Source organism: Schistocerca serialis, unplaced genomic scaffold (genome assembly GCF_023864345.2).
Source record: "Schistocerca serialis cubense isolate TAMUIC-IGC-003099 unplaced genomic scaffold, iqSchSeri2.2 HiC_scaffold_756, whole genome shotgun sequence".
Classification (NCBI taxonomy): Eukaryota; Metazoa; Arthropoda; class Insecta; order Orthoptera; family Acrididae; genus Schistocerca; species Schistocerca serialis.
The window spans coordinates 25,197-42,213 of NW_026048360.1; the positions used below are offsets into that span (position 1 = coordinate 25,197).

At 44.1% G+C, this 17,017-nt stretch overlaps 13 non-coding genes across 13 annotated transcripts; all 13 read left to right on the top strand.

Moving 5' to 3' along the window:
• Positions 1 to 760: 760 nt before the first annotated feature.
• Positions 761 to 833, top strand: Trnar-ucu (transfer RNA arginine (anticodon UCU)). Its single transcript has one exon. It is a non-coding gene; the product is annotated as a tRNA-Arg (tRNA).
• A 1,220-nt stretch (positions 834 to 2,053) lies between these two features.
• Positions 2,054 to 2,126, top strand: Trnar-ucu (transfer RNA arginine (anticodon UCU)). Its single transcript has one exon. It is a non-coding gene; the product is annotated as a tRNA-Arg (tRNA).
• Positions 2,127 to 3,345: 1,219 nt separating this feature from the next.
• Positions 3,346 to 3,418, top strand: Trnar-ucu (transfer RNA arginine (anticodon UCU)). Its single transcript has one exon. It is a non-coding gene; the product is annotated as a tRNA-Arg (tRNA).
• Positions 3,419 to 4,641: 1,223 nt separating this feature from the next.
• Positions 4,642 to 4,714, top strand: Trnar-ucu (transfer RNA arginine (anticodon UCU)). The gene has a single exon. It is a non-coding gene; the product is annotated as a tRNA-Arg (tRNA).
• Positions 4,715 to 5,934: 1,220 nt separating this feature from the next.
• Positions 5,935 to 6,007, top strand: Trnar-ucu (transfer RNA arginine (anticodon UCU)). Its single transcript has one exon. It is a non-coding gene; the product is annotated as a tRNA-Arg (tRNA).
• Positions 6,008 to 7,226: 1,219 nt separating this feature from the next.
• Positions 7,227 to 7,299, top strand: Trnar-ucu (transfer RNA arginine (anticodon UCU)). The gene has a single exon. It is a non-coding gene; the product is annotated as a tRNA-Arg (tRNA).
• A 1,218-nt stretch (positions 7,300 to 8,517) lies between these two features.
• Positions 8,518 to 8,590, top strand: Trnar-ucu (transfer RNA arginine (anticodon UCU)). Its single transcript has one exon. It is a non-coding gene; the product is annotated as a tRNA-Arg (tRNA).
• A 1,219-nt stretch (positions 8,591 to 9,809) lies between these two features.
• On the top strand, positions 9,810 to 9,882 carry Trnar-ucu (transfer RNA arginine (anticodon UCU)). Its single transcript has one exon. It is a non-coding gene; the product is annotated as a tRNA-Arg (tRNA).
• Positions 9,883 to 11,100: 1,218 nt separating this feature from the next.
• On the top strand, positions 11,101 to 11,173 carry Trnar-ucu (transfer RNA arginine (anticodon UCU)). Its single transcript has one exon. It is a non-coding gene; the product is annotated as a tRNA-Arg (tRNA).
• A 1,219-nt stretch (positions 11,174 to 12,392) lies between these two features.
• Positions 12,393 to 12,465, top strand: Trnar-ucu (transfer RNA arginine (anticodon UCU)). Its single transcript has one exon. It is a non-coding gene; the product is annotated as a tRNA-Arg (tRNA).
• Positions 12,466 to 13,683: 1,218 nt separating this feature from the next.
• Trnar-ucu (transfer RNA arginine (anticodon UCU)) lies at positions 13,684 to 13,756 on the top strand. Its single transcript has one exon. It is a non-coding gene; the product is annotated as a tRNA-Arg (tRNA).
• A 1,218-nt stretch (positions 13,757 to 14,974) lies between these two features.
• Trnar-ucu (transfer RNA arginine (anticodon UCU)) lies at positions 14,975 to 15,047 on the top strand. Its single transcript has one exon. It is a non-coding gene; the product is annotated as a tRNA-Arg (tRNA).
• A 1,218-nt stretch (positions 15,048 to 16,265) lies between these two features.
• Positions 16,266 to 16,338, top strand: Trnar-ucu (transfer RNA arginine (anticodon UCU)). The gene has a single exon. It is a non-coding gene; the product is annotated as a tRNA-Arg (tRNA).
• The last annotated feature ends 679 nt before the right edge of the window (positions 16,339 to 17,017 follow it).

Below are 17,017 nucleotides of genomic sequence, written 5' to 3' on the forward strand. Positions count from 1 at the left end.
ATAACTGTTCCCATTAAACAATGGCACTCTGTATCTATAGAAACGGCGGCAATTTTGGCTCCAGCACAGGGGGCTTTTACTGGAGACTGTCAGGGGGGGGGGCTTGCTGGATACATGAAGGGAGAAGACCAGACAGAGATGTCTGACGCTTGCAGAAAACTACATTAAGTATGATTCCCGCCTATAACTGACGGCGAGAGAGATGCATCATCTGTCCACGTCTCATCGAAACACACTGTCACCAAGCAATGGCTGACGCTTCGAGGACGGCATGAAATTGCCAGGGAGGTGATGCAGCTAACGTTCCTGGTAAATGTGCTAACAGGGCACACACGTCCGTTGGAGTGTATACATACGATGGGGACCGGCTGTGACACAGCAGTCAACCAAAGTCAAAAAATGTGACTAATCATACAGTGTTTCCAGTGTGTCGTTTACCACTTTGTGAGTGGATGCTGTTCTAAAGAGCGTAATTCCCATTTATCTGTAAGCAGCGCACGTGAGCGAATGTAATAGCAGGACTGTGTTACTACGATTGTACAGAGCAACTCTGTCAATACGCAGGTGTTTCAATCAGTAGGGCCATGGTAAACAGAGCGATTCGGAGCGATGTATCGTGTCTGATACATAAATAATGAGTCTTTGATGTAATTGCTTCAGAGAAATATGAAAGTAAGCCTATCAGAAAAGTAACGCGAGACATGTAGCACGGGTCATGTCTTGCACAATCTCTTACATCTGAGCCCGTCGCTTGGACAGTGTCCCTTTGGCGCAGAGGATAGCGCGTTGGACTTCTAATCCAAAGGTCGTGGGTTCGATCCCCACAAGGGACGGGCAATTTTTAAAAATATGTGCCAATCACGAGATGGGTATTGACATATGGGTAACCACAAGCGTCTTCAAAAGGTGAAAATTGTTGTGACCTCAGTTCTATGCTTAAATATGTTGACCTTACACACACAAGCAAAATTCTCGTAGATCTGTTATCCATGACGCTGTCATGTGTAAATGCTGTACAAACGGAACCATATCTTCACGTACCTGTTCACGCAAATTTTCTTTCAATGCCCAATTTTTACCTACAGATAGAAATATAGCGATAGAACGCACATTTTGTACAGAAATAAATACAATGAAGAGTGAAATAAGTTTGTATTACTTCACGAGTCAACGTATGTAATCCCAGTCATGATCTTTAATTCTTCCAGCCCAAGGTGAGAGGGTTTCAGTTTCCTCTGCCACAAGTGAGAAAAGTAGACTGTTTCACAACAAGATATTGTACTATGGGTCCATAACTGTTCCCATTAAACAATGGCACTCTGTATCTATAGAAACGGCGGCAATTTTGGCTCCAGCACAGGGGGCTTTTACTGGAGACTGTCAGGGGGGGGGGGGCTTGCTGGATACATGAAGGGAGAAGACCAGACAGAGATGTCTGACGCTTGCAGAAAACTACATTAAGTATGATTCCCGCCTATAACTGACGGCGAGAGAGATGCATCATCTGTCCACGTCTCATCGAAACACACTGTCACCAAGCAATGGCTGACACTTCGAGGACGGCATGAAATTGCCAGGGAGGTGATGCAGCTAACGTTCCTGGTAAATGTGCTAACAGGGCACACACGTCCGTTGGAGTGTATACATACGATGGGGACCGGCTGTGACACAGCAGTCAACCAAAGTCAAAAAATGTGACTAATCATACAGTGTTTCCAGTGTGTCGTTTACCACTTTGTGAGTGGATGCTGTTCTAAAGAGCGTAATTCCCATTTATCTGTAAGCAGCGCACGTGAGCGAATGTAATAGCAGGACTGTGTTACTACGATTGTACAGAGCAACTCTGTCAATACGCAGGTGTTTCAATCAGTAGGGCCATGGTAAACAGAGCGATTCGGAGCGATGTATCGTGTCTGATACATAAATAATGAGTCTTTGATGTAATTGCTTCAGAGAAATATGAAAGTAAGCCTATCAGAAAAGTAACGCGAGACATGTAGCACGGGTCATGTCTTGCACAATCTCTTACATCTGAGCCCGTCGCTTGGACAGTGTCCCTTTGGCGCAGAGGATAGCGCGTTGGACTTCTAATCCAAAGGTCGTGGGTTCGATCCCCACAAGGGACGGGCAATTTTTAAAAATATGTGCCAATCACGAGATGGGTATTGACATATGGGTAACCACAAGCGTCTTCAAAAGGTGAAAATTGTTGTGACCTCAGTTCTATGCTTAAATATGTTGACCTTACACACACAAGCAAAATTCTCGTAGATCTGTTATCCATGACGCTGTCATGTGTAAATGCTGTACAAACGGAACCATATCTTCACGTACCTGTTCACGCAAATTTTCTTTCAATGCCCAATTTTTACCTACAGATAGAAATATAGCGATAGAACGCACATTTTGTACAGAAATAAATACAATGAAGAGTGAAATAAGTTTGTATTACTTCACGAGTCAACGTATGTAATCCCAGTCATGATCTTTAATTCTTCCAGCCCAAGGTGAGAGGGTTTCAGTTTCCTCTGCCACAAGTGAGAAAAGTAGACTGTTTCACAACAAGATATTGTACTATGGGTCCATAACTGTTCCCATTAAACAATGGCACTCTGTATCTATAGAAACGGCGGCAATTTTGGCTCCAGCACAGGGGGCTTTTACTGGAGACTGTCAGGGGGGGGGGGCTTGCTGGATACATGAAGGGAGAAGACCAGACAGAGATGTCTGACGCTTGCAGAAAACTACATTAAGTATGATTCCCGCCTATAACTGACGGCGAGAGAGATGCATCATCTGTCCACGTCTCATCGAAACACACTGTCACCAAGCAATGGCTGACGCTTCGAGGACGGCATGAAATTGCCAGGGAGGTGATGCAGCTAACGTTCCTGGTAAATGTGCTAACAGGGCACACACGTCCGTTGGAGTGTATACATACGATGGGGACCGGCTGTGACACAGCAGTCAACCAAAGTCAAAAAATGTGACTAATCATACAGTGTTTCCAGTGTGTCGTTTACCACTTTGTGAGTGGATGCTGTTCTAAAGAGCGTAATTCCCATTTATCTGTAAGCAGCGCACGTGAGCGAATGTAATAGCAGGACTGTGTTACTACGATTGTACAGAGCAACTCTGTCAATACGCAGGTGTTTCAATCAGTAGGGCCATGGTAAACAGAGCGATTCGGAGCGATGTATCGTGTCTGATACATAAATAATGAGTCTTTGATGTAATTGCTTCAGAGAAATATGAAAGTAAGCCTATCAGAAAAGTAACGCGAGACATGTAGCACGGGTCATGTCTTGCACAATCTCTTACATCTGAGCCCGTCGCTTGGACAGTGTCCCTTTGGCGCAGAGGATAGCGCGTTGGACTTCTAATCCAAAGGTCGTGGGTTCGATCCCCACAAGGGACGGGCAATTTTTAAAAATATGTGCCAATCACGAGATGGGTATTGACATATGGGTAACCACAAGCGTCTTCAAAAGGTGAAAATTGTTGTGACCTCAGTTCTATGCTTAAATATGTTGACCTTACACACACAAGCAAAATTCTCGTAGATCTGTTATCCATGACGCTGTCATGTGTAAATGCTGTACAAACGGAACCATATCTTCACGTACCTGTTCACGCAAATTTTCTTTCAATGCCCAATTTTTACCTACAGATAGAAATATAGCGATAGAACGCACATTTTGTACAGAAATAAATACAATGAAGAGTGAAATAAGTTTGTATTACTTCACGAGTCAACGTATGTAATCCCAGTCATGATCTTTAATTCTTCCAGCCCAAGGTGAGAGGGTTTCAGTTTCCTCTGCCACAAGTGAGAAAAGTAGACTGTTTCACAACAAGATATTGTACTATGGGTCCATAACTGTTCCCATTAAACAATGGCACTCTGTATCTATAGAAACGGCGGCAATTTTGGCTCCAGCACAGGGGGCTTTTACTGGAGACTGTCAGGGGGGGGGGGGGGGCTTGCTGGATACATGAAGGGAGAAGACCAGACAGAGATGTCTGACGCTTGCAGAAAACTACATTAAGTATGATTCCCGCCTATAACTGACGGCGAGAGAGATGCATCATCTGTCCACGTCTCATCGAAACACACTGTCACCAAGCAATGGCTGACGCTTCGAGGACGGCATGAAATTGCCAGGGAGGTGATGCAGCTAACGTTCCTGGTAAATGTGCTAACAGGGCACACACGTCCGTTGGAGTGTATACATACGATGGGGACCGGCTGTGACACAGCAGTCAACCAAAGTCAAAAAATGTGACTAATCATACAGTGTTTCCAGTGTGTCGTTTACCACTTTGTGAGTGGATGCTGTTCTAAAGAGCGTAATTCCCATTTATCTGTAAGCAGCGCACGTGAGCGAATGTAATAGCAGGACTGTGTTACTACGATTGTACAGAGCAACTCTGTCAATACGCAGGTGTTTCAATCAGTAGGGCCATGGTAAACAGAGCGATTCGGAGCGATGTATCGTGTCTGATACATAAATAATGAGTCTTTGATGTAATTGCTTCAGAGAAATATGAAAGTAAGCCTATCAGAAAAGTAACGCGAGACATGTAGCACGGGTCATGTCTTGCACAATCTCTTACATCTGAGCCCGTCGCTTGGACAGTGTCCCTTTGGCGCAGAGGATAGCGAGTTGGACTTCTAATCCAAAGGTCGTGGGTTCGATCCCCACAAGCGACGGGCAATTTTTAAAAATATGTGCCAATCACGAGATGGGTATTGACATATGGGTAACCACAAGCGTCTTCAAAAGGTGAAAATTGTTGTGACCTCAGTTCTATGCTTAAATATGTTGACCTTACACACACAAGCAAAATTCTCGTAGATCTGTTATCCATGACGCTGTCATGTGTAAATGCTGTACAAACGGAACCATATCTTCACGTACCTGTTCACGCAAATTTTCTTTCAATGCCCAATTTTTACCTACAGATAGAAATATAGCGATAGAACGCACATTTTGTACAGAAATAAATACAATGAAGAGTGAAATAAGTTTGTATTACTTCACGAGTCAACGTATGTAATCCCAGTCATGATCTTTAATTCTTCCAGCCCAAGGTGAGAGGGTTTCAGTTTCCTCTGCCACAAGTGAGAAAAGTAGACTGTTTCACAACAAGATATTGTACTATGGGTCCATAACTGTTCCCATTAAACAATGGCACTCTGTATCTATAGAAACGGCGGCAATTTTGGCTCCAGCACAGGGGGCTTTTACTGGAGACTGTCAGGGGGGGGGGGGCTTGCTGGATACATGAAGGGAGAAGACCAGACAGAGATGTCTGACGCTTGCAGAAAACTACATTAAGTATGATTCCCGCCTATAACTGACGGCGAGAGAGATGCATCATCTGTCCACGTCTCATCGAAACACACTGTCACCAAGCAATGGCTGACGCTTCGAGGACGGCATGAAATTGCCAGGGAGGTGATGCAGCTAACGTTCCTGGTAAATGTGCTAACAGGGCACTCACGTCCGTTGGAGTGTATACATACGATGGGGACCGGCTGTGACACAGCAGTCAACCAAAGTCAAAAAATGTGACTAATCATACAGTGTTTCCAGTGTGTCGTTTACCACTTTGTGAGTGGATGCTGTTCTAAAGAGCGTAATTCCCATTTATCTGTAAGCAGCGCACGTGAGCGAATGTAATAGCAGGACTGTGTTACTACGATTGTACAGAGCAACTCTGTCAATACGCAGGTGTTTCAATCAGTAGGGCCATGGTAAACAGAGCGATTCGGAGCGATGTATCGTGTCTGATACATAAATAATGAGTCTTTGATGTAATTGCTTCAGAGAAATATGAAAGTAAGCCTATCAGAAAAGTAACGCGAGACATGTAGCACGGGTCATGTCTTGCACAATCTCTTACATCTGAGCCCGTCGCTTGGACAGTGTCCCTTTGGCGCAGAGGATAGCGCGTTGGACTTCTAATCCAAAGGTCGTGGGTTCGATCCCCACAAGGGACGGGCAATTTTTAAAAATATGTGCCAATCACGAGATGGGTATTGACATATGGGTAACCACAAGCGTCTTCAAAAGGTGAAAATTGTTGTGACCTCAGTTCTATGCTTAAATATGTTGACCTTACACACACAAGCAAAATTCTCGTAGATCTGTTATCCATGACGCTGTCATGTGTAAATGCTGTACAAACGGAACCATATCTTCACGTACCTGTTCACGCAAATTTTCTTTCAATGCCCAATTTTTACCTACAGATAGAAATATAGCGATAGAACGCACATTTTGTACAGAAATAAATACAATGAAGAGTGAAATAAGTTTGTATTACTTCACGAGTCAACGTATGTAATCCCAGTCATGATCTTTAATTCTTCCAGCCCAAGGTGAGAGGGTTTCAGTTTCCTCTGCCACAAGTGAGAAAAATAGACTGTTTCACAACAAGATATTGTACTATGGGTCCATAACTGTTCCCATTAAACAATGGCACTCTGTATCTATAGAAACGGCGGCAATTTTGGCTCCAGCACAGGGGGCTTTTACTGGAGACTGTCAGGGGGGGGGGGCTTGCTGGATACATGAAGGGAGAAGACCAGACAGAGATGTCTGACGCTTGCAGAAAACTACATTAAGTATGATTCCCGCCTATAACTGACGGCGAGAGAGATGCATCATCTGTCCACGTCTCATCGAAACACACTGTCACCAAGCAATGGCTGACGCTTCGAGGACGGCATGAAATTGCCAGGGAGGTGATGCAGCTAACGTTCCTGGTAAATGTGCTAACAGGGCACACACGTCCGTTGGAGTGTATACATACGATGGGGACCGGCTGTGACACAGCAGTCAACCAAAGTCAAAAAATGTGACTAATCATACAGTGTTTCCAGTGTGTCGTTTACCACTTTGTGAGTGGATGCTGTTCTAAAGAGCGTAATTCCCATTTATCTGTAAGCAGCGCACGTGAGCGAATGTAATAGCAGGACTGTGTTACTACGATTGTACAGAGCAACTCTGTCAATACGCAGGTGTTTCAATCAGTAGGGCCATGGTAAACAGAGCGATTCGGAGCGATGTATCGTGTCTGATACATAAATAATGAGTCTTTGATGTAATTGCTTCAGAGAAATATGAAAGTAAGCCTATCAGAAAAGTAACGCGAGACATGTAGCACGGGTCATGTCTTGCACAATCTCTTACATCTGAGCCCGTCGCTTGGACAGTGTCCCTTTGGCGCAGAGGATAGCGCGTTGGACTTCTAATCCAAAGGTCGTGGGTTCGATCCCCACAAGGGACGGGCAATTTTTAAAAATATGTGCCAATCACGAGATGGGTATTGACATATGGGTAACCACAAGCGTCTTCAAAAGGTGAAAATTGTTGTGACCTCAGTTCTATGCTTAAATATGTTGACCTTACACACACAAGCAAAATTCTCGTAGATCTGTTATCCATGACGCTGTCATGTGTAAATGCTGTACAAACGGAACCATATCTTCACGTACCTGTTCACGCAAATTTTCTTTCAATGCCCAATTTTTACCTACAGATAGAAATATAGCGATAGAACGCACATTTTGTACAGAAATAAATACAATGAAGAGTGAAATAAGTTTGTATTACTTCACGAGTCAACGTATGTAATCCCAGTCATGATCTTTAATTCTTCCAGCCCAAGGTGAGAGGGTTTCAGTTTCCTCTGCCACAAGTGAGAAAAGTAGACTGTTTCACAACAAGATATTGTACTATGGGTCCATAACTGTTCCCATTAAACAATGGCACTCTGTATCTATAGAAACGGCGGCAATTTTGGCTCCAGCACAGGGGGCTTTTACTGGAGACTGTCAGGGGGGGGGGCTTGCTGGATACATGAAGGGAGAAGACCAGACAGAGATGTCTGACGCTTGCAGAAAACTACATTAAGTATGATTCCCGCCTATAACTGACGGCGAGAGAGATGCATCATCTGTCCACGTCTCATCGAAACACACTGTCACCAAGCAATGGCTGACACTTCGAGGACGGCATGAAATTGCCAGGGAGGTGATGCAGCTAACGTTCCTGGTAAATGTGCTAACAGGGCACACACGTCCGTTGGAGTGTATACATACGATGGGGACCGGCTGTGACACAGCAGTCAACCAAAGTCAAAAAATGTGACTAATCATACAGTGTTTCCAGTGTGTCGTTTACCACTTTGTGAGTGGATGCTGTTCTAAAGAGCGTAATTCCCATTTATCTGTAAGCAGCGCACGTGAGCGAATGTAATAGCAGGACTGTGTTACTACGATTGTACAGAGCAACTCTGTCAATACGCAGGTGTTTCAATCAGTAGGGCCATGGTAAACAGAGCGATTCGGAGCGATGTATCGTGTCTGATACATAAATAATGAGTCTTTGATGTAATTGCTTCAGAGAAATATGAAAGTAAGCCTATCAGAAAAGTAACGCGAGACATGTAGCACGGGTCATGTCTTGCACAATCTCTTACATCTGAGCCCGTCGCTTGGACAGTGTCCCTTTGGCGCAGAGGATAGCGCGTTGGACTTCTAATCCAAAGGTCGTGGGTTCGATCCCCACAAGGGACGGGCAATTTTTAAAAATATGTGCCAATCACGAGATGGGTATTGACATATGGGTAACCACAAGCGTCTTCAAAAGGTGAAAATTGTTGTGACCTCAGTTCTATGCTTAAATATGTTGACCTTACACACACAAGCAAAATTCTCGTAGATCTGTTATCCATGACGCTGTCATGTGTAAATGCTGTACAAACGGAACCATATCTTCACGTACCTGTTCACGCAAATTTTCTTTCAATGCCCAATTTTTACCTACAGATAGAAATATAGCGATAGAACGCACATTTTGTACAGAAATAAATACAATGAAGAGTGAAATAAGTTTGTATTACTTCACGAGTCAACGTATGTAATCCCAGTCATGATCTTTAATTCTTCCAGCCCAAGGTGAGAGGGTTTCAGTTTCCTCTGCCACAAGTGAGAAAAGTAGACTGTTTCACAACAAGATATTGTACTATGGGTCCATAACTGTTCCCATTAAACAATGGCACTCTGTATCTATAGAAACGGCGGCAATTTTGGCTCCAGCACAGGGGGCTTTTACTGGAGACTGTCAGGGGGGGGGGGCTTGCTGGATACATGAAGGGAGAAGACCAGACAGAGATGTCTGACGCTTGCAGAAAACTACATTAAGTATGATTCCCGCCTATAACTGACGGCGAGAGAGATGCATCATCTGTCCACGTCTCATCGAAACACACTGTCACCAAGCAATGGCTGACGCTTCGAGGACGGCATGAAATTGCCAGGGAGGTGATGCAGCTAACGTTCCTGGTAAATGTGCTAACAGGGCACACACGTCCGTTGGAGTGTATACATACGATGGGGACCGGCTGTGACACAGCAGTCAACCAAAGTCAAAAAATGTGACTAATCATACAGTGTTTCCAGTGTGTCGTTTACCACTTTGTGAGTGGATGCTGTTCTAAAGAGCGTAATTCCCATTTATCTGTAAGCAGCGCACGTGAGCGAATGTAATAGCAGGACTGTGTTACTACGATTGTACAGAGCAACTCTGTCAATACGCAGGTGTTTCAATCAGTAGGGCCATGGTAAACAGAGCGATTCGGAGCGATGTATCGTGTCTGATACATAAATAATGAGTCTTTGATGTAATTGCTTCAGAGAAATATGAAAGTAAGCCTATCAGAAAAGTAACGCGAGACATGTAGCACGGGTCATGTCTTGCACAATCTCTTACATCTGAGCCCGTCGCTTGGACGGTGTCCCTTTGGCGCAGAGGATAGCGCGTTGGACTTCTAATCCAAAGGTCGTGGGTTCGATCCCCACAAGGGACGGGCAATTTTTAAAAATATGTGCCAATCACGAGATGGGTATTGACATATGGGTAACCACAAGCGTCTTCAAAAGGTGAAAATTGTTGTGACCTCAGTTCTATGCTTAAATATGTTGACCTTACACACACAAGCAAAATTCTCGTAGATCTGTTATCCATGACGCTGTCATGTGTAAATGCTGTACAAACGGAACCATATCTTCACGTACCTGTTCACGCAAATTTTCTTTCAATGCCCAATTTTTACCTACAGATAGAAATATAGCGATAGAACGCACATTTTGTACAGAAATAAATACAATGAAGAGTGAAATAAGTTTGTATTACTTCACGAGTCAACGTATGTAATCCCAGTCATGATCTTTAATTCTTCCAGCCCAAGGTGAGAGGGTTTCAGTTTCCTCTGCCACAAGTGAGAAAAGTAGACTGTTTCACAACAAGATATTGTACTATGGGTCCATAACTGTTCCCATTAAACAATGGCACTCTGTATCTATAGAAACGGCGGCAATTTTGGCTCCAGCACAGGGGGCTTTTACTGGAGACTGTCAGGGGGGGGGGGCTTGCTGGATACATGAAGGGAGAAGACCAGACAGAGATGTCTGACGCTTGCAGAAAACTACATTAAGTATGATTCCCGCCTATAACTGACGGCGAGAGAGATGCATCATCTGTCCACGTCTCATCGAAACACACTGTCACCAAGCAATGGCTGACGCTTCGAGGACGGCATGAAATTGCCAGGGAGGTGATGCAGCTAACGTTCCTGGTAAATGTGCTAACAGGGCACACACGTCCGTTGGAGTGTATACATACGATGGGGACCGGCTGTGACACAGCAGTCAACCAAAGTCAAAAAAGTGACTAATCATACAGTGTTTCCAGTGTGTCGTTTACCACTTTGTGAGTGGATGCTGTTCTAAAGAGCGTAATTCCCATTTATCTGTAAGCAGCGCACGTGAGCGAATGTAATAGCAGGACTGTGTTACTACGATTGTACAGAGCAACTCTGTCAATACGCAGGTGTTTCAATCAGTAGGGCCATGGTAAACAGAGCGATTCGGAGCGATGTATCGTGTCTGATACATAAATAATGAGTCTTTGATGTAATTGCTTCAGAGAAATATGAAAGTAAGCCTATCAGAAAAGTAACGCGAGACATGTAGCACGGGTCATGTCTTGCACAATCTCTTACATCTGAGCCCGTCGCTTGGACAGTGTCCCTTTGGCGCAGAGGATAGCGCGTTGGACTTCTAATCCAAAGGTCGTGGGTTCGATCCCCACAAGGGACGGGCAATTTTTAAAAATATGTGCCAATCACGAGATGGGTATTGACATATGGGTAACCACAAGCGTCTTCAAAAGGTGAAAATTGTTGTGACCTCAGTTCTATGCTTAAATATGTTGACCTTACACACACAAGCAAAATTCTCGTAGATCTGTTATCCATGACGCTGTCATGTGTAAATGCTGTACAAACGGAACCATATCTTCACGTACCTGTTCACGCAAATTTTCTTTCAATGCCCAATTTTTACCTACAGATAGAAATATAGCGATAGAACGCACATTTTGTACAGAAATAAATACAATGAAGAGTGAAATAAGTTTGTATTACTTCACGAGTCAACGTATGTAATCCCAGTCATGATCTTTAATTCTTCCAGCCCAAGGTGAGAGGGTTTCAGTTTCCTCTGCCACAAGTGAGAAAAGTAGACTGTTTCACAACAAGATATTGTACTATGGGTCCATAACTGTTCCCATTAAACAATGGCACTCTGTATCTATAGAAACGGCGGCAATTTTGGCTCCAGCACAGGGGGCTTTTACTGGAGACTGTCAGGGGGGGGGGGCTTGCTGGATACATGAAGGGAGAAGACCAGACAGAGATGTCTGACGCTTGCAGAAAACTACATTAAGTATGATTCCCGCCTATAACTGACGGCGAGAGAGATGCATCATCTGTCCACGTCTCATCGAAACACACTGTCACCAAGCAATGGCTGACGCTTCGAGGACGGCATGAAATTGCCAGGGAGGTGATGCAGCTAACGTTCCTGGTAAATGTGCTAACAGGGCACACACGTCCGTTGGAGTGTATACATACGATGGGGACCGGCTGTGACACAGCAGTCAACCAAAGTCAAAAAATGTGACTAATCATACAGTGTTTCCAGTGTGTCGTTTACCACTTTGTGAGTGGATGCTGTTCTAAAGAGCGTAATTCCCATTTATCTGTAAGCAGCGCACGTGAGCGAATGTAATAGCAGGACTGTGTTACTACGATTGTACAGAGCAACTCTGTCAATACGCAGGTGTTTCAATCAGTAGGGCCATGGTAAACAGAGCGATTCGGAGCGATGTATCGTGTCTGATACATAAATAATGAGTCTTTGATGTAATTGCTTCAGAGAAATATGAAAGTAAGCCTATCAGAAAAGTAACGCGAGACATGTAGCACGGGTCATGTCTTGCACAATCTCTTACATCTGAGCCCGTCGCTTGGACAGTGTCCCTTTGGCGCAGAGGATAGCGCGTTGGACTTCTAATCCAAAGGTCGTGGGTTCGATCCCCACAAGGGACGGGCAATTTTTAAAAATATGTGCCAATCACGAGATGGGTATTGACATATGGGTAACCACAAGCGTCTTCAAAAGGTGAAAATTGTTGTGACCTCAGTTCTATGCTTAAATATGTTGACCTTACACACACAAGCAAAATTCTCGTAGATCTGTTATCCATGACGCTGTCATGTGTAAATGCTGTACAAACGGAACCATATCTTCACGTACCTGTTCACGCAAATTTTCTTTCAATGCCCAATTTTTACCTACAGATAGAAATATAGCGATAGAACGCACATTTTGTACAGAAATAAATACAATGAAGAGTGAAATAAGTTTGTATTACTTCACGAGTCAACGTATGTAATCCCAGTCATGATCTTTAATTCTTCCAGCCCAAGGTGAGAGGGTTTCAGTTTCCTCTGCCACAAGTGAGAAAAGTAGACTGTTTCACAACAAGATATTGTACTATGGGTCCATAACTGTTCCCATTAAACAATGGCACTCTGTATCTATAGAAACGGCGGCAATTTTGGCTCCAGCACAGGGGGCTTTTACTGGAGACTGTCAGGGGGGGGGGCTTGCTGGATACATGAAGGGAGAAGACCAGACAGAGATGTCTGACGCTTGCAGAAAACTACATTAAGTATGATTCCCGCCTATAACTGACGGCGAGAGAGATGCATCATCTGTCCACGTCTCATCGAAACACACTGTCACCAAGCAATGGCTGACGCTTCGAGGACGGCATGAAATTGCCAGGGAGGTGATGCAGCTAACGTTCCTGGTAAATGTGCTAACAGGGCACACACGTCCGTTGGAGTGTATACATACGATGGGGACCGGCTGTGACACAGCAGTCAACCAAAGTCAAAAAATGTGACTAATCATACAGTGTTTCCAGTGTGTCGTTTACCACTTTGTGAGTGGATGCTGTTCTAAAGAGCGTAATTCCCATTTATCTGTAAGCAGCGCACGTGAGCGAATGTAATAGCAGGACTGTGTTACTACGATTGTACAGAGCAACTCTGTCAATACGCAGGTGTTTCAATCAGTAGGGCCATGGTAAACAGAGCGATTCGGAGCGATGTATCGTGTCTGATACATAAATAATGAGTCTTTGATGTAATTGCTTCAGAGAAATATGAAAGTAAGCCTATCAGAAAAGTAACGCGAGACATGTAGCACGGGTCATGTCTTGCACAATCTCTTACATCTGAGCCCGTTGCTTGGACAGTGTCCCTTTGGCGCAGAGGATAGCGCGTTGGACTTCTAATCCAAAGGTCGTGGGTTCGATCCCCACAAGGGACGGGCAATTTTTAAAAATATGTGCCAATCACGAGATGGGTATTGACATATGGGTAACCACAAGCGTCTTCAAAAGGTGAAAATTGTTGTGACCTCAGTTCTATGCTTAAATATGTTGACCTTACACACACAAGCAAAATTCTCGTAGATCTGTTATCCATGACGCTGTCATGTGTAAATGCTGTACAAACGGAACCATATCTTCACGTACCTGTTCACGCAAATTTTCTTTCAATGCCCAATTTTTACCTACAGATAGAAATATAGCGATAGAACGCACATTTTGTACAGAAATAAATACAATGAAGAGTGAAATAAGTTTGTATTACTTCACGAGTCAACGTATGTAATCCCAGTCATGATCTTTAATTCTTCCAGCCCAAGGTGAGAGGGTTTCAGTTTCCTCTGCCACAAGTGAGAAAAGTAGACTGTTTCACAACAAGATATTGTACTATGGGTCCATAACTGTTCCCATTAAACAATGGCACTCTGTATCTATAGAAACGGCGGCAATTTTGGCTCCAGCACAGGGGGCTTTTACTGGAGACTGTCAGGGGGGGGGGGCTTGCTGGATACATGAAGGGAGAAGACCAGACAGAGATGTCTGACGCTTGCAGAAAACTACATTAAGTATGATTCCCGCCTATAACTGACGGCGAGAGAGATGCATCATCTGTCCACGTCTCATCGAAACACACTGTCACCAAGCAATGGCTGACGCTTCGAGGACGGCATGAAATTGCCAGGGAGGTGATGCAGCTAACGTTCCTGGTAAATGTGCTAACAGGGCACACACGTCCGTTGGAGTGTATACATACGATGGGGACCGGCTGTGACACAGCAGTCAACCAAAGTCAAAAAAGTGACTAATCATACAGTGTTTCCAGTGTGTCGTTTACCACTTTGTGAGTGGATGCTGTTCTAAAGAGCGTAATTCCCATTTATCTGTAAGCAGCGCACGTGAGCGAATGTAATAGCAGGACTGTGTTACTACGATTGTACAGAGCAACTCTGTCAATACGCAGGTGTTTCAATCAGTAGGGCCATGGTAAACAGAGCGATTCGGAGCGATGTATCGTGTCTGATACATAAATAATGAGTCTTTGATGTAATTGCTTCAGAGAAATATGAAAGTAAGCCTATCAGAAAAGTAACGCGAGACATGTAGCACGGGTCATGTCTTGCACAATCTCTTACATCTGAGCCCGTCGCTTGGACAGTGTCCCTTTGGCGCAGAGGATAGCGCGTTGGACTTCTAATCCAAAGGTCGTGGGTTCGATCCCCACAAGGGACGGGCAATTTTTAAAAATATGTGCCAATCACGAGATGGGTATTGACATATGGGTAACCACAAGCGTCTTCAAAAGGTGAAAATTGTTGTGACCTCAGTTCTATGCTTAAATATGTTGACCTTACACACACAAGCAAAATTCTCGTAGATCTGTTATCCATGACGCTGTCATGTGTAAATGCTGTACAAACGGAACCATATCTTCACGTACCTGTTCACGCAAATTTTCTTTCAATGCCCAATTTTTACCTACAGATAGAAATATAGCGATAGAACGCACATTTTGTACAGAAATAAATACAATGAAGAGTGAAATAAGTTTGTATTACTTCACGAGTCAACGTATGTAATCCCAGTCATGATCTTTAATTCTTCCAGCCCAAGGTGAGAGGGTTTCAGTTTCCTCTGCCACAAGTGAGAAAAGTAGACTGTTTCACAACAAGATATTGTACTATGGGTCCATAACTGTTCCCATTAAACAATGGCACTCTGTATCTATAGAAACGGCGGCAATTTTGGCTCCAGCACAGGGGGCTTTTACTGGAGACTGTCAGGGGGGGGGGCTTGCTGGATACATGAAGGGAGAAGACCAGACAGAGATGTCTGACGCTTGCAGAAAACTACATTAAGTATGATTCCCGCCTATAACTGACGGCGAGAGAGATGCATCATCTGTCCACGTCTCATCGAAACACACTGTCACCAAGCAATGGCTGACGCTTCGAGGACGGCATGAAATTGCCAGGGAGGTGATGCAGCTAACGTTCCTGGTAAATGTGCTAACAGGGCACACACGTCCGTTGGAGTGTATACATACGATGGGGACCGGCTGTGACACAGCAGTCAACCAAAGTCAAAAAATGTGACTAATCATACAGTGTTTCCAGTGTGTCGTTTACCACTTTGTGAGTGGATGCTGTTCTAAAGAGCGTAATTCCCATTTATCTGTAAGCAGCGCACGTGAGCGAATGTAATAGCAGGACTGTGTTACTACGATTGTACAGAGCAACTCTGTCAATACGCAGGTGTTTCAATCAGTAGGGCCATGGTAAACAGAGCGATTCGGAGCGATGTATCGTGTCTGATACATAAATAATGAGTCTTTGATGTAATTGCTTCAGAGAAATATGAAAGTAAGCCTATCAGAAAAGTAACGCGAGACATGTAGCACGGGTCATGTCTTGCACAATCTCTTACATCTGAGCCCGTCGCTTGGACAGTGTCCCTTTGGCGCAGAGGATAGCGCGTTGGACTTCTAATCCAAAGGTCGTGGGTTCGATCCCCACAAGGGACGGGCAATTTTTAAAAATATGTGCCAATCACGAGATGGGTATTGACATATGGGTAACCACAAGCGTCTTCAAAAGGTGAAAATTGTTGTGACCTCAGTTCTATGCTTAAATATGTTGACCTTACACACACAAGCAAAATTCTCGTAGATCTGTTATCCATGACGCTGTCATGTGTAAATGCTGTACAAACGGAACCATATCTTCACGTACCTGTTCACGCAAATTTTCTTTCAATGCCCAATTTTTACCTACAGATAGAAATATAGCGATAGAACGCACATTTTGTACAGAAATAAATACAATGAAGAGTGAAATAAGTTTGTATTACTTCACGAGTCAACGTATGTAATCCCAGTCATGATCTTTAATTCTTCCAGCCCAAGGTGAGAGGGTTTCAGTTTCCTCTGCCACAAGTGAGAAAAGTAGACTGTTTCACAACAAGATATTGTACTATGGGTCCATAACTGTTCCCATTAAACAATGGCACTCTGTATCTATAGAAACGGCGGCAATTTTGGCTCCAGCACAGGGGGCTTTTACTGGAGACTGTCAGGGGGGGGGGCTTGCTGGATACATGAAGGGAGAAGACCAGACAGAGATGTCTGACGCTTGCAGAAAACTACATTAAGTATGATTCCCGCCTATAACTGACGGCGAGAGAGATGCATCATCTGTCCACGT